The following is a 16,935-nucleotide window of genomic DNA, read 5'->3' on the forward strand; positions in this document are numbered from 1 at the left end:
AGCAGGGTTCAACCTCAGATTCCACAGATAAGAGGAATTTGCAGAAAATTTGAGGAAGGAAGAGAAATAGAAGTCACTATCCCCTTTCATCCCATTTCCTACAATACCCCTAATTCACTACACTCTAGCCCTCTCGACCTCTTTGCTGTTTCTCAAACACTGCAAGAATAACACACTGTTAGGGATTTTGCACTTGATTATTCTCCTACCTAGATGGCTTTCTCCATTACCTGAATCCATCACCTCTTTCAGGTCTTCGTTCAGATGTCCCCTACTCACTGAACTCTGCTTTGAACACCTTATTTAAAATTGCAGAATTAATCCTGGTGCAATCCTCCCCATTCCTTGCTTCAGTTTTGTTCACAGCACTCCTTGCCATCTGATACATATTTTACTTTTTAATTTATATCAATCTATTTCCACTAGAATATAAGCTCCCCAAAGGCAGTAACTTCTGTCTTTTAATCACTGATGATTCCCTAGTCCAGGAAGAGACCTGGCACTCAAAAAATATTTCTTGAATGGATGAGAATAAATAGTGCCCCTGACAGGTGACCATAGGTGGTGACTCTGTGCATGGGGCACCAGTGTGCTCCTGCAAGTTAATCTTGAGAATCTCATTTGTTTGGTTCCAGAGTCTGCCGTTACTTGCCTTTGCTCCTGCTCTTCTTTGTCACTCTGATCTGTGAGGGCATCTGTGTAGGGTAAGGGATCCAATTCTCTGTAAAAAATGCAGATGGAGTTATCAGGAAGGTTATGCACAGCAGGGAGCCTCACTCTGCCAAGCATTTGCATGATCTTTGTTGGGGCAGTCAGTAAGAGGCTGTCTATCCTGATGGGGAGGAGTATTTAATCACTGACATTGTTTAGAATTGCCAGTGCATAGTTATAATAGAAAGCAGACTGACTTTTAGTTGTCTTTATAGTTTTTATAGAAAATACTGCCCCTTATTTTCTTCATAGAAAGTAGACCACTCTCACTGCCCTACCTTGGTATACTACAGATAGCAGCACAAAGGTGGCTGAGGGTGTGACACTGACCTCTAACTGGTGTGACCACAGTGACTGGGAGTTTATAGTGGTAACACCTCCATCACTGAGCACACAGGTCATCTGCAAGGAAGGTTAGTGCAGGCATTGGCACAGATCTTGAATTTGCTCAGTTTGTCTACTGTTCCCTGATAACTCATCCTTATTTCCAATCCTGAATTTCCATGATGGGTATATGGGTGGGGAAGAGAGAGGTTTCTGGATGTATTATAGGGTGTATCTATTACTTTGTAACAAGTTACTCCAAAACATAATGGCTTTAAGGCAACATTTATTATCTCAGTTTTTGAATGCAAGGAATCCAGACAGCTTAATGGGATCCTCTGTTTCAGGGCCTCTCACAGTGTTCAGTCAAGGTGCAGGCAGAGGCTGTGGTCTTATCTCAAGGTTCAACTGGGAAAACATCCACTTCCAAGGTCACTCACGTGGTTGTTGGCTGGCCTCTCTTCCTCAAGAGTTGTTGGACTGAGGGCTTCAGTTTCTCACTGGCTGTTAGCCAGAGACTAATCTTAGTTCCTTGCCATGTGGGCCTCTTTCTAGAACATCTCACAACATTGTAGAGTGAGCAGGTTAGAGGGCAAGAAAGAACACCAGCAAGAGAGAGGACTAACAAGCCAGAAGTTACAGTTTTTGTACTTAAATTCAGAAGTGATAAGCCGTCAACTTATTGTATTCTGTCAGTGAGAAGCAAATCACTAGGTCTAGCATATGCACACATGGGGAGGGGATTACATAGGGGTGTGAATACCAAAAGGCAGGGATTATTGAGAGTTATTTCAGATGCTGCCTGAAACATTGGGTTTCTTCTTCAGTAATTACTCCACATATTTTAAATATTCATGCATTGGACCTTGGGAGTGGTACTTTCCTAAGCCAGATCCTATTTTTGCTGTATCTTACAGAAATTCCTTGAAACTTCTGGCTGATTAATGGATTTCTTTTCTGGGTTTTAATGAGGATGAAATTTTTTTCTGCTTTGAAATTTCAGAGGGAATTTGGGAGGGAAGGGAGTTGAATATGTAGAATCAAATATTTTTATACAAAACTGATTTTTTTTTTTTTTGCTAAAATATAGATGCACAGGCACTGCAGTTTTTGAGGTCTTGCATATGAAGATATCTTACTGTTTGTGTTTACCTGAAAAGGGTTGTGTGGATATCAAATGTGATAAACTCATTTTCCCTCAAAACTTTTCTGACATTAATTCACCACCTCTTCATTTTTGTTGTTGTAGAGGAGAAGTCTGAGGGTAACTAGGTTTTTGGTCATTGTTGGTAGGTACTTTTCAATGCTTTCCTCATATCACCTAAGAATTCACCATTTCAGTGTGTGCTAATAGTGTCCTAACACAATCATTTGTGACTTTCTGCCTGACGACTTCTTCCAGCGTATGGGCTGAAGATGGATGGCAGCTCAGGATAAATATCTCAGCTTCCTGACTCTGTGGTGGATGATACTGAGGTATGCTCTAAATTCCTAGATTTCTCGGTCAGGCTTAAGTTCCTGATGCCCATAGCTGCAACCAGCTCAATAAAGAGTCCTTCGAAGATTCCTTTTCCCTCCTTGTCTCATGTCCCCACGCCTCTGTAGGTGCTTCCTGGAAGCATCAAACCCCTGTTTCAGAATCTGCTTTTGGGAGAACCCACTGGAAGACATTTTTTTGTAGGTGAGTTTGTTCAGGTATAGGTAACCTTGTTCAGAGGTTTAAAAGATTTTTAAAATTTATTTTTTTAAAGTTATAGTTAAATGTTTAAAAATCTGGATCCACCACCTTAGCGTTTTCCATTAACTCGGGGTGCAGAAACCTTCACAGGCTTCTGTCTTTTGCTTATGTGCTGCCTTTGTGGGAGCCTTAGAAGCAGCATTGCACAAAAATAAATTCAAAATGGTTGAAAGACCTAAATTTGAGACCTGAAACCATAAAAATGCTAGAGGAGAACACAGGCAGTAACTTCTTTGACATTAGCTGTAGCAACTTCTCTCTAGTTATGTCTCCTGAGGCAAGGGAAATCAGCAAAAATAAACTGGTGGTATTTCTTAAAAATGTGCTGTTCCTTCTGTACAGTGAAGGAAGCAATCAATAAATCTAAAAGGCAACCTACAGAGTGGGAGAAGATATTTGCAAATGACATACCTGAGAGAAATACATAAAATACATAATACATAAAAATACATAAAAAACTTCTAAAACTCATACCCCAACAATGAATAATCCAATTAAAAAATGGGCAGAAGAGATGAATAGACATTTTTCTAAAGAAGACATATAGGTGGCCAACAGACACATGAAAAGATGCTTACCATCACTCATCAGGGAAATGCACATCAAAACTACAATGAGATGCCACCTCACACCTGTCAGAGTGGCTAAAATCAACAACACAAGGAACAAGAGGTTGTGTTTCTTTAACTCATTTTTCCTGACTTTAGAAACCCTTTAAAAAAATATATGCTCAGGTTTCCTCAGCTCAAGGATTTGATCAAACTATAGTTTTGATTATTTCTTCTTTTTAAATTTATTCTGATTTCTTTTTCATGAAGTTCAATTTATTTTGGTCTCTCTTCTAAAATTACTAAATATCACTAAATGTCCAAATATTATTTATCTGTTCTCTTCATCCATATCATTGTCTCTCTCATTACTTACATATATTTATCCTTATTCCCTGCATCCTAAAGACACTTTTCAAGTTTGTTATTTGTTACCCACATCACTCTCAGTTTTCTGCAGTATCGGTTCTGCTCTTTGCTTACTCAATGTGGTCTTAAATTCTGCTATTGTGTCTTCCCACTTTCTCATTATCTTATCCATTTCCCCCTTTCTTCTCATCTCAGCTTTTAAAATGACTTGTTTTGTTTTATGTATGACATATCTTTTATACTTTACTGAAATTTTCTTGTAGATCCTACACTTACTGATATTATAGAGCTGTGCCCCTCTCTGGGTCTTCTGGATGCTACTTTTCCCTCTTGTTCTATAGTTTTACATTCATTTTGTTTCACATTGACATTTCCTCTCTACTTGTCCTTGCTAAAGCTAACGTCTACCTAGACTTACTGTTTATCAACAAATAGGGTGATTACTTTGGCGTATGTGCTTCTCTCTATTTGTGCAGAGATCAGATCCCTTCCTCAGTGTTTTTGTTGGAAGGGGGAAGGTTCCTGTACACAGGTGCTAGATTAGTTTCCATTTTCTAGCAGGCATGAACCTAGTGAGGGCTTCTTCTTCATTGCCTAATATTCAGGGACAGTAAGAACCATAGTTAAATTTCCTAGGATGCTCCATGCCATTTCTAATTGTGCCCACTCTTAACCCCTCCCTCTATTTTCTGCCTAGTTATTCACTAGGATTGATACACTTTGCATTGATGTAACACAATGCCAGTAGAGGTGGGAAGGAGTAGTTTCAGAAGTTCAGAGGTTGTTATTCTTCATGGTACCATAGGGGGATTATTTCTCAGAGCAGACCCTGCGTGTTTGTCTAAAAAACATGTTATATGGCAAGGGTTATGGTAGATTTTTCCTACTTATTTCACACGGTCCTTTTTTTCATAAAGCAAAGCTGGTTAATGCCATGAGCTGATGCTTGGGTCAATATTGTAAATCTATGCACATATTTCTTATAACTTTATTAGTTTATCCCAGATTTTGGCATTAGATTGCATGACAGACTTAATTTTTAGGCCTTATGAATTGTCTTCTTTTAATGTGTTATCATTGATATTTATGTGAAAGATTGGGAGATACTAGGTAAGTGAATGTTACTGAGATACTCTTTCAAATGAGAAATCTCATCTTCGTGTATATTACGGTAAGTGTAATAGGTTTTGTCTAATTAGTTGAATGCAATGTATAGCAATAAGGCTTTGTGATTTCTTATGTTTTAAACTTTACTCATAAGTAACATTATTTTCTATTAAAGGATTAAAATATCATCTCTGACAAATAACTTTACACACCTGCTTTATATATATTCTATAAATGTCTACCTTAAAATGAGTTTTGAGGCAACTACCTCAACTTCAATCTATCTGCTGATCCTGAGGAATATTACTGTCAAAAATTATGATGAAGTACCCCAAGGTGTACATATTCATGGCCATTGCTTCATGTCTATCCTCAGAATTCAGGATTACATCCAGCGTAGTGACAGAAACTAAGGGGAAGAGATTCAAGAAAGCAAAACATAAGCCATGCAAAGTACTTCTCCATCTTTAACAGGCATTAAAAACATCAGCTTGAGAGTGATTGATGTGCAGGAGGATATCATAAAAGTGCAGGCTTTTGAAGGCCTTTGTGGTTGTGCTAAAAATAAAAAAAAATGTGAAGCTAGACTTCAGAATTCATGTGCATGTCCATCTGAAGTTTAAACTTTAGCCCTGGCCACCTTTGATTAACAGTAGAGTCATCAGACTGTTCATGACAAAGAAATACGTCAGTGGATGTTGCTTAACATTGATGAGTAGAAAAATCTGCACATTAGTTATTTTTAGGAGTAGGCCAGAGCAACTTTTATGGGTTTCTGAGAACCAATTGTGTGAGTCTCTCCCAAATTCTGCGTTCAGTGATATCACAATGGTAGCTTGAAACCAACTGTGTTGGGAACATTTATGCCCTACAACTGGCAAATGCTACAGTTAGGGCTTTCTTCCCCCAGCCAGTTATTAAGCATTTATCAAGACATCACTAATATTGAGCCCTTTTTATACTTTCTTGATGATTTATATGATTATAGTTTATTTATATTGAACTCTGGCCCTCATCATAGTGGTTGAGTCAGTGAGTGATACCGGATTTGAATTTTTACCAATTTGCTTTTACACAAGAGGAGAATCCCATATTCAAGCAGTGGTTTGCACCTTCTTTTTCATAAGGAATTGTTAATTGTGGCTGGTAACTGCAAAAAGACAACAACTGGAAGCTGAATCTGTGACTTTTTTTTAAATCATACATCTTTCCAAACTAAAAGAGGCACTTCTAGTCTAGGTTTTTTAAAGCACTAATTGTGTTTTTTTTGGCTATTGTGGACATTGCTGCTATAAACATTGGGGTGCATGTGCCCTTTTGAATCACTATGTTTGTCTCCTTTGGATAAATACCTAGTAGTCAATTGCTGGGTCATAGGGTAGTTCTATTTTTAACTTTTTGAGGAAACTTCATATTGTTTTTCAGAGTAGCTGTACCAGCTTGCATTCCCACCAGTAGAGTAAGAGGGCTCCCCTTTCTCTGCATCCTTGCCAACATTTGTTGTTTCCTGAGTTGTAATTTTACCTATTCTGAAAGATGCAGTATGTGTATGTACGTGTGTGTACACACACACACACACACACACACACACACACAGGAATATTACTCAGCCATCAAAAAGAATGAAATCTTGCTATTTGCAACAACATGGTTGGAACTAGACAATGTTATGCTAAGCAAAATAAGTCAGTCAGAGAGACAAATACCATATGATTTTACTCATATGTGGAATTTAAGAAATAAAACAGATGAACATAGGGGAAGGGAAGGAGAAATAAAATAAGATGAAAATAGAGAGTGAGGCAAACCATAAGAGATGCTAAACTCTAGGAAATAAAGTCAGGGTTGCTGGAGGGGATGAGGGTGGGGGAAAGGGATAATTGGGTAATAGACATTAAGGACAGCACTTGATGGAATGAGCACTGGGTGTTATATGCAAATGATGAATCACTAAATTCTACCTCTGAAACTAACAATATATTATATGTTAACTAAATTGAATTTAAGTAAAGAATAAAAAAAGCTTTAATATCAATTAGAGGCTGGATGCCTCCAGTTATAATAATAATGGGCTTAATTTCATTTGCCCTCGGGAGTGTTTTATAAATGAGTGTGCCTAGTTTAGAGTCCTGCTTCCAGCTCCATCACCCTAAAGCATGGGGGCCTCATCATCCTGAAGCATGGAGGGTCCCTCACCCTGAAGCATGGGGCAAGTTGTCTGAGAGCAGCACCCTGAGAAGAAAGGAAGCAGGGGCTCCAAGAAACTTCTGGCTTTGACTCTGCTGCCCCCTCCATTTCTCTCAACCTCCTTGGTATTTCTTTCTTCCTTAGTCTTTCCAATTCTCCTTTCATCATGACGTAGTTGATTGTTTATTGAATTTATTAGGTTGCATTTATAGCTCAGACTTTAATTTTAAAAAAGAAACATTTGATGGGAAAACCAACTATATGGTCATGTAGGTTACCTAGGTAAGAAAGCAATTTGTAGTCTCTTTAAACTGATATTTTAAAAGTGAATATTCAATATTTATTTGAGGAAGAGGGAATGTCAGCACCAGTTAAGAATCTTTTGTTGTTTCAACATAAAAGCACTATTCCTATCTATTTTGCAGGGCCAATTTACATGTAGTTAGCTGTGAAAGGAACTGAGGACACAGGGCTGAGTTAACTGGCACCACATTTTCAAGTTAATTCAGAAATATTTTAATTTTCCGTAAAGAAGTGTTTCTCAATTAATCATGGGCATATCTATCAGCTGGAAATCTTGTTGAAAGCAGATTCAGTGAATTCTAATTCAGTCGGTCTGAGGCAGGGCCTGAGATGCTGCATTCCTAATGTGGTTTTCCCTCTTGCTGCTGATGTTTCTGGGCCATGAAGCACACTTTGGATGGAGGGGGTCACATCCCCTTTATTCTGGCTAGAATGGAAGGGTCAGTATTTCTGTATGAAAAGTGGAGAAAGATAGGCTAGTTTTTTTTTTTTTTAATCTTTCCTTCCCTCCCTCCCTCCTTCCTTTCCTTTCTTCCTTCCTTTAACTTATGAAGTTTTAAAACACTTTTTTGGGGGTAAGTGGTTTACTGGCCCCTGACATTAAAGAAATTCCCTATTTATTTTAGATATCTTGTCAAAAATGGAAGTTTATGCTGTTAGGAGAGAATTGTATGATTATGTGATTTTTGAATTTCATTTCACAGTTGCTGCTTTGAACATGAGGTATGAAAGCCCTGATCGGCCTATACTTGTGACTGTTTTAAAAATCATAAGATTAATTTTTGTAGAAAATATTCTTTATAGTAAAAAAGGACATTGAAACTGAAAAACCATAAAACATAAAACCCACTCATGATGATTTAACGTGAGCAATTAAACAGTGATATTTCTTTAAGAATTGTCATGATGACCATGTGAATTTACATCTTCATGTGCTAGGCCATTCTGGTATATAAATATGGGGATATGAAGTTGCCGTGCATCAAGTGGATCCCTTGCCCCACATGAAGTTTTCAACTATACAAGTCTGAGCAAACCACAAGCTGCCTATGATGTGTCTTTGCTAGGCACATATTAGATGCTCGATAAATACTTGTTGAGTGAATTGAATCCAAAGGAAACTTATATGTGTAACTTGCATACCAGCCTGCATAATGTAAACAATGCCTACCATACATACATGCTTCCAGAAATGATCCCTCCCGTACTAACCTCTTCAGACCTGGAAGATAAGCAGTGTTCTTTTGTTGGTCTTTGTGATCTGATGCCCACCTTTATCTGTAAAGCTCCGCTCAACCATTTCAGCCAACACTGAGCTCTTTTCTTTCAAACAAAGCACTTATCCTACTCCATATTTCTGCCATTTGTATTTTGAAAAGATTGCATCTCCAAAAACACTGAAATTATTTTTTTTAAATTTTATTATGTTATGTTAGTCACCACAGTACATCCTTAGTTTTTGACATAGTGTTCCATGATTCATTGTTTTTGTATAACACCCAGTCCTCCATGCAATATGTGCCCGCCTTAATACCCATCACCAGCCTATCCCCCCAAAAACACTGAAGTTCTTAAAATCGGAAACAATGTCATATTGTTCTTGTGGGGTCCATCGCACTTAGAGCAGGTATTCAATTAAAAGTAATTAAATTGAGTTATTGTTTTAATAAGTGATTGTTGATGAGCCTTTATTTATTAGATATCTCTGTCAGAAATTTTAGGCAAATCCCAGTCTTCCCAGATTCAACCAAACTATGTAATTGCTTTGAAAAATTTTCTTATGACTCAGCCTTTGAAACACCCATAGAATAAGATATCACTCCATTAAAAAGGCTTAGGTATGTTTCTCCAAGACTCAGCTAGACATGGTTGTCAGTGTATTTCCTTAAGGTACAGTCGAGGATAACTTTGTTATATTGCCATCAGATACATTGGTTGATGTTTTTTTCTCAAGGGTCTGCCGAGCATAATTTTGGTATGATTAGTTTAGCCAGTCAATACTCTGAAAAGAACAAACCCAGCTAAAAATTGAGGAAACAACTAGGTATTTTAAAATGCATATAATAGCTAACATTCCTGAAAACTTACTCTAGAAAATATACTACTGTAGGTGCTTCACTTTAGGATTTTTATTTTTTTCCTTGTAACAGCAGTATGAGGTAAAATACAAACAACTGGGTTTGTTCCTCTCAACAGCATGAGTATTAAGTTCAGGAATTATTTTCTGAGAACAATAAAGGTGGTAATTAAAAAAATAAATGCAGCCATTAATAACTTTAACCCATTAATTGTTATTAATGTATGCCATGCCAGTACTGCTAATATAAAACAGAAAGGTTGCAACAATATGGATGGACCTAGAAGGTATTATGCTGAGCAAAATGAATCAGACAGAGAAAGACAAATACTGTGATTTCGCTTACATGTGGATTCTAAATAGCAAAACAAATGAACAAACAAACAAACAGAAACAGACCCATAAATACAGAGGATAAATTCGTGGTTGCCAGAGGCGAAGGGGCTGGGAAGATGGGCAAAATGGGTGAAAGGGAATGGGGGAAAAAAAAAAGGTCTAATTTTTATTTTTTTAATTTCTTTTTTCTTTTTTTTTCTTTTAAATAATAATTTTTATTACGTTATGTTAGTCACCATGCAGTACATTGTTAGTTTTTGATGTAGTGTTCCATGATTCATTATTTGCGTATAACACCCAGTGCACCATGCAATATGTGCCCTCCCTAATGCCCGTCACCGGCCTATCCCAGTCCCCCACCCCCATCCCCTCTGAAGCCCTCAGTTTGTTTCCCAGAGTCCATAGTCTCTCAAGGTTCATTCCCCCTTCTGTTTAACCACCCTTCATTTTTCCCTTCCTTCTACCGATCTTCCTGCTATTTCTTATGTTCCATAAATGAGTGAAACCATATGATAATTGTCTTTCTCTGCTTAACTTATTTCACTTAGCATAATCTCCTCCAGTCCTATCCATGTTGCTGCAAATGTTGAGAACTCGTTCTTTCTGATAGCTGAGTAATGTTCCATTGTATATATGGACCACAACTTCTTAATCCAGTCATCTGTTGCAGGGCATCTCGGCTCCTTCCACGATTTAGCTATTGTGGACAATGCTGCTATGAACATTGGGGTGCATATGGCCCTTCTTTTCACTACATCTGTATCTTTGGGGTAAATACCCAGTAGTGCAATGGCTGGGTCATAGGGTAGCTCAATTTTTAACTTTTTAAGGGACCTCCACACTGTTTTCCAGAGTGGCTGTACCAACTTGCATTCCCACCAACAATGTAGGAGGGATCCCCTTTCTCCACATCCTCTCCAACAATTGTTGTTTCTTGTCTTGTCGATTTTTGCCATTCTAACTGGCGTAAGGTGGTATCTTAGTGTGGTTTTGATTTGAATTTCCCTGATGGCTAATGATTTTGAACATTTTTTCATGTGTCTGTTGGCCATTTGTATGTCTTCATTGGAAAACTGTCTGTTCATATCTTCTGCCCATTTTTTGATTTGATTATTTGTTTCTCGTGTATTGAGTTTGAGAAGCTCTTTGTAGATCTTGGATACCAGTCTTTTATCTGTAGTGTCATTTTCAAATATCTTCTCCCATTCCATGGGCTGCCTCTTAGTTTTTTTGACTGTTTCCTTGGCTCTGCAGAAGCTTTTGATCTTGATGAAGTCCCACAAGTTCATTTTTTTCTTTTGTTTCTCTTGCCTTTGGAGATATGTCATGAAAGAAGTTGCTGTGGCCAACGTCAAATAGGTTACAGCCTATGTTCTCCTCTATGATTTTGATGGATTCCTGTCTCACATCGAGGCCTTTCATCCATTTGGAGTTTATTTTTGTGTATGATGTGAGAGAGTGGTCAAGTTTCATTCTTTTGCATGTAGCTGTCCAATTTTTTTTTAAAGATTTTATTTATTTATTCAACAGAGATAGAGACAGCCAGCGAGAGAGGGAACACAGCAGGGGGAGTGGGAGATGAAGAAGCAGGCTCATAGCGGAGGAGCCTGGGGCTCAATCCCATAATGCCGGGATCACGCCCTGAGCCGAAGGCAGACGCTTAACCGCTGTGCCACCCAGGCGCCCCTAGCTGTCCAATTTTCCCAGCACCATTTATTGAAGAGACTGGCTTTCTTCCACTGGATGTTTTTTCCTGCTTTGTCAAAGATTAGTTGCCCATACAGCCAAGGGTCCATTTGTGGGTTCTCTCTTCTGTTTCAGTGGTCTATGTGTCTGTTTTTGTGCCAGTACCATGCTGTCTTTGTGATCACAGGTTTGTTGTATAGCTTGAAATCCAGCAACGTGATACCCCCAGCTTTGTTTTTCCTTTTCAACAATTCCTTGGTGATTCGGGGCCTTTTCTGGTTCCACACGAATTTAAGGGCTGTTTGTTCCAGCTCTTTGAAAAATGTCATTGGTATTTTGATTGGGATGGCATTGAAAGTGTAGATTGCTCTGGGTAGCATAGACATTTTAACTATGTTTATTCTTCTGATCCATGAGCATGGAATGTTTTTCCATCTTTTTGTGTCTTCTTCAATGTCTTTCAAGAGTGATTTGTAGTTTCTAGAATATAGATCCTTTACGTCTCTGGTTAAGTTAATTCTGAGATATCATATGATTTTTGGTGCTATTGTAAATGGAATCGATTCCCTAATTTCTCTTTCTTCTATCTCATTGTTCGTGTATAGAAATGCAACTGATTTCTGAGCATTGATTTTGTATCCTGCCACATTACTGAATTGCTCTCTAAGTTCTAGTAATTTGAGGGTGGAGTCTTTTGGGTTTTCCATATAGAGTATCATGTCTTCTGCGAAAAGAGACAGTTTGACTTCTTCTTTGCTGATCTGGATACCTTTTATCCCTTTTTGTTGTCTGATTGCTGTTGCAAGGACTTCTAGTACTATGTTGAGCAATAATGGTGAGGGTGGGCATCCTTGTCATGTTCTTGATCTTAAGGGAAAGGCTTTCAGCTCTTCCCCATTGAGAATGATATTTGCTGTAGGCTTTTCATAGATGCTTTTTATGAAATTGAGGAATGTACCCTCTATCCCTACACTCTGAAGGCTTTTAATCAGGAAAGGATGCTGTATTTTGTCAAATTCTTTTTCTGCATCAATTGAGAGGATCATATGGTGCTTGACTCTTTTCTTGTTGATGTGATCTATTACACTGATTGATTTGCGTATGTTGAACCACCATTGCATCCCAGTGATGAATCCCACTTGGTCATGATGTATACTCCTTTTAATGTATTGTTGGATCCTATTAGCTAGGATCTTGTTGAGAATTTTGGTGTCCATATTCATCAGGGATATCGGTCTGTAATTCTCTTTTTTGATGTGGTCTTTGCCTGTTTTCGGGATTACGGTAATACTGGCCTCATAGAATGAGTTTGGTAGTTTTCCTTGTGTTTCTGTTTTTTGAACCAGCTTCAGGAGAATAGGTTATTTCTTCTTTAAATGTTTCGAAGACTTCTCTGGGGAATCCGTCAGGCCCTGGACTGATGTTTTTGGGGAGGTTTTTGATCAGTGCTTCAATCTCTTCATAATTAATTCGTCTGTTTAAATAATCAATTCTTCCTGTTTCAGAGTTGGTAGTTTATAGGTTTCCTGGAAGGCATCCATTTCTTCCAGGTTGTTTAATTTATTGGCATATAGTTGTTGATAATAGTTTCTAATGATCCTTCCTATTTCTTTGGTGTTGGTCGTGATCTCTCCCTTTTCATTCATCATTTTTTAAATTTGGGTCCTTTCTCTATTCTTTTGAATAAGTCTGGCCATTGGCTTATCGATCTTATTTATTCTTTCAAAGAACCAGCTTCTAGTTTTGTTGATCTGCTCTACTGTGCTCCTGGTTTCTATCTCATTGATCTCTGGTCTAATCTTGATCACCTGCCTTTTTGTGCGTGGGTTAGGCCTGTTCTGTTCCAGCTCCAGCTTCTTGAGGTGAGAATATGAAAACTGCATTTTAGATTTATCTATTCTTTTGGGTGAGGCTTAGATGGCTATGTATTTTCCCCTTAAGACCACCTTTGCAGTGTCCCATAGGTTTTGGACTGATGTGTTTTCATTTTCGTTGGTTTCCATAAATTGTTTAAAATGATTTTGAATTTCCTGGTTTACCCAATCATTCTTGAGCAGGATGGTTCTTAGTTTCCAAGTGTTTGAATTTCTTCCAAATTTTTCCTTGAGATTGAGTTCCAGTTTCAAAGCATTGTGGTCTGAGAATATGCAGGGAATAATCTCAGTCTTTTGGTATCGGTTGAGACCTTTTTTGTGACCCAGTATATGGTCTGTTCTGGAGAAAGTTCCATGTGCATTTGAAAAGAATGAATATCTGTTGTTCTGGGGTGTCGTGTTCTATATATATCTATGAGGTCCATCTGGTCCAGTATGCATTCAAAGCTCTTGTTTCTTTGTTGATTTTCTGCTTAGGTGATCTGTCTATTGCTGAGAGTGGAGTGGTGAGGTCCCCTACTACTAACGTATTATTATCTATACATCTCTTTATTCTGGTTATGAGTTGGCTTGTGTATCTAGCTGCTTCCCTGTTGGGGGCATAGATATTTACATTTGTCATATCCACTTGTTGGATACATCCTTTAAGAATAATATAGTGTCCTTCTACACTATATAGTGTAGAATAATATAGTGCCTCTAACTACAGTCTTTAGTTTAATATAGTGTCTCTAACTACAGTCTTTAGTTTAAAATCTAATCTGTCTGATATGAGAATTGCTACCACAGCTTTCTTTTGAGGTCCGTTGGCATGAATAATGGTTCTCTATCCCTTCACTTTCAGTCTGGATGTATCTTTAGGTTCAACACGAGTCTCTTGGATACAACAAATGGATGGGTCATGTCTTTTTATCTAATCTGCAACCCTGTGGCGTTTTATGGTAGCATTTAGGCTATTCACATTGAGAGTGATTATTGAGAGATATGATTTTAATGATGCCATGGTGCCTGTCAAGTCTTTGTTTCTACAGATTGTAAATTTCTGTTCTGTATCACTCTTGTGGCCTTTTTAATTTTATAGAGCCCCCTTAATATCGCATGTAGGGCTGGTTTGGTGGTTTCTGCCGATCTTGGAAGGTCCTTATCTCTCCATCAATTCTGAATGACAGCCTTGCTGGGTAAAGGATCCTTGGCTGCACGTTCTTCTCAGATAGAGCTTTGAAAATACCCTGCCAACCCTTCCTGGCCTGCCAGGTCTCTGTAGACAGGTCTGACATCATTCTAATATTTTTCCCTCCGTACGTAAGGATTTTCTTCTCCCTGGCCTCTTTGAATACTGTATCCTTGCATCTAATATTTGCAAATTGCATTATGACGTGACGTGGTGTAGGACTGTTCTCATTGATCTTGGGTGGGGTCCTCTCTGCCTCTTAGACACAAATACTTGTTTCCTTTGTCAGATTAGGGAAGTTCTCAGCTACAATTTGTTCAAATATGTCTTCTATACTTCTCTCTTTCTCCACCGCCTCGGGGATGCCGATGATTCTGACATTGGAACGTTTCACTGAGTCAGTAGTCTCTTGTCATCTACATTCTTGAGATTGAATTTTTTTGAGCCAAGTTTCTGTTTTAACTTTCTCTTCTACCATCTCATCCTCCAATTCATTAATTTGTTCTTCTGCCTCATTTACCCTGGCCGTCAGAGCGTCTAGTTTAGACTGCATTTGATTCATAGTATTTTTAATTTCTCCCAGATTCACTCTCATTTCAGCCCTTGGAGATTCTATATTCTCATTAATATTTTCGTTACTATTTTTTTCAAGCCTACACATCATCTTGACCATTGTTACTCTGAACTCCATTTCTGACAATTTGGTTATATCCATATCCATCAGTTCTGTGGCAGAGGCCACAGTCTCTGTCTCCTTTCTTTGCTGAGGGTGTCTTCTACTCATCATCTGATGAGGAGAGGTTGCAGGGATGCACAGAGCCCAAATTATTGACCAGGACGCAGGCAGTGTGCACTTGTTTTATAGGGACCTTACGGATGTAGGCTTCTTGATTTTTCAGCCTGCCTTCTGGGGGAGGGCCGGCCGCGCTGATACTCAGGCAACCCTGTTTGGGTAGAGTTACCCTGTCCCCTGCGAAGTGGGTGGGGATCGGCACAATGTGAGCTGGTATTTCCAGGCTTTTGTTCTCTGGTGGGCTTTCCCTGGTAGTTTTCTGTGACTCTTCTGAGAGTCAGAGCAGCAGCGGCCGTATCCTAGCCTCTGTCTCAGAACAGAGAGACCTCAGTCCACTCTCTACTGATCACTCCTGGCCACTCTAACTCTGTTTCTGTCCGTGCTGCTAAAAACCCCCCAGCATCCCAGGATGTGCGCCCCACAGCCACTCTCCCAGCCCTTGCTTCCAGGGCTGGCACGTCTCTGTCCTTTGTGCTTCTAACACCGCCAGCTGCCCCTGGTTCTCATGCGTGCTCCTGAGCTCCCTGTTTCAGTGTGGTTCATGCACGCTGCAGAGCACCGGTTTTCCCTCTGGTTGCATGTGCGCTCCTGAGCTCCCATTATCAGTCCAGTTCCAGTGAGCATTCCAGAGGTCCGGTTTTCAGTCTGGTCACTCGTGCGTTCCTGGGCTCAAGGTCTCAGTCTGCTGTCTCACGGATGCTGGTCCACTAGTCGAGCCCACTCCCCAGTACAAGTGGCTACTGCTTCCCGGTGCCCGAGTGTGTCAGTTCCCTCCCCCTTCCGTTTATCTTCTGATATCTGTGCACAGATTCACGGCTCCCCACTGAGTATTGAGGTACTCAGCACTGGAGATGTTCATTTGTAGAGATCCAGATGTATCTTCCTGCATCTCAGGCTGATTTCGTGCATGTTCTGGATGGTCTGGTAGATATCTAGTGTGACTCGGGACCAGCTGAAGAATGGGTCCCCTACTCCTCTGCCATCTTTTTCCTCTCTCACAAAGGTCTAATTTTTAGAAAATTGGTACAGTGCTATGAACGTAAACTAGAAAAAGCCTCAGAGGTAGTGTAGCAGCCTTCTTTACACTGGTTGAGACTGCTGAAAGCTATCCGTTGATCTGCATAAGTAACACTCTTGTCAGCAATGTGTTAAAAACCAAAAAGTTTGTAGAATGATTAGAAATTCAAGAATGTCCTCTGAGAGTATAGTAAATGTGTTATCAAACTCAATGCCAAACACAAATCTGTCAAGTAGGTGCAATTTCCTATCTCCTAGGCATTTGGGAAACTCAGATCAACTCCAGGATGCCACATTGAGGGTTTTTGAGTTGTTTCATCAACCTAAATATGAGGCCACAACTAAAGTGCAGTTTTGGTGAAGCCTATCAGAACTGCAAAGATGGAACATAATTGAACAAGGCCATATGTGGAGAAAAGATTGCATCAGATAATAAACCAGCTTGTTCTAGATGAGCTCAAATGGGGCTAACCCAAGAGCAAAGACATAATGTAAACTTATATGATCATTCTAAATTATAGTCTCAAACCAGGCCACTTTGGGTAAATATGACTGGGAGAATTCAAAAGGCTAAAAGGAAGGCTCTGAAAACTGTACTGTCTTCACAAAACAAATACAATCTTAAGCGGTGGTAATGAATCATATGTGACAGCCACACCCACACATGCCCTCAGTGTCATCCCTCAAAGGAAGG

The sequence above is a fragment of the Ursus maritimus genome, unplaced genomic scaffold, assembly GCF_017311325.1.
Source record: "Ursus maritimus isolate PB19 unplaced genomic scaffold, ASM1731132v1 scaffold_17, whole genome shotgun sequence".
Classification (NCBI taxonomy): domain Eukaryota; kingdom Metazoa; phylum Chordata; class Mammalia; order Carnivora; family Ursidae; genus Ursus; species Ursus maritimus.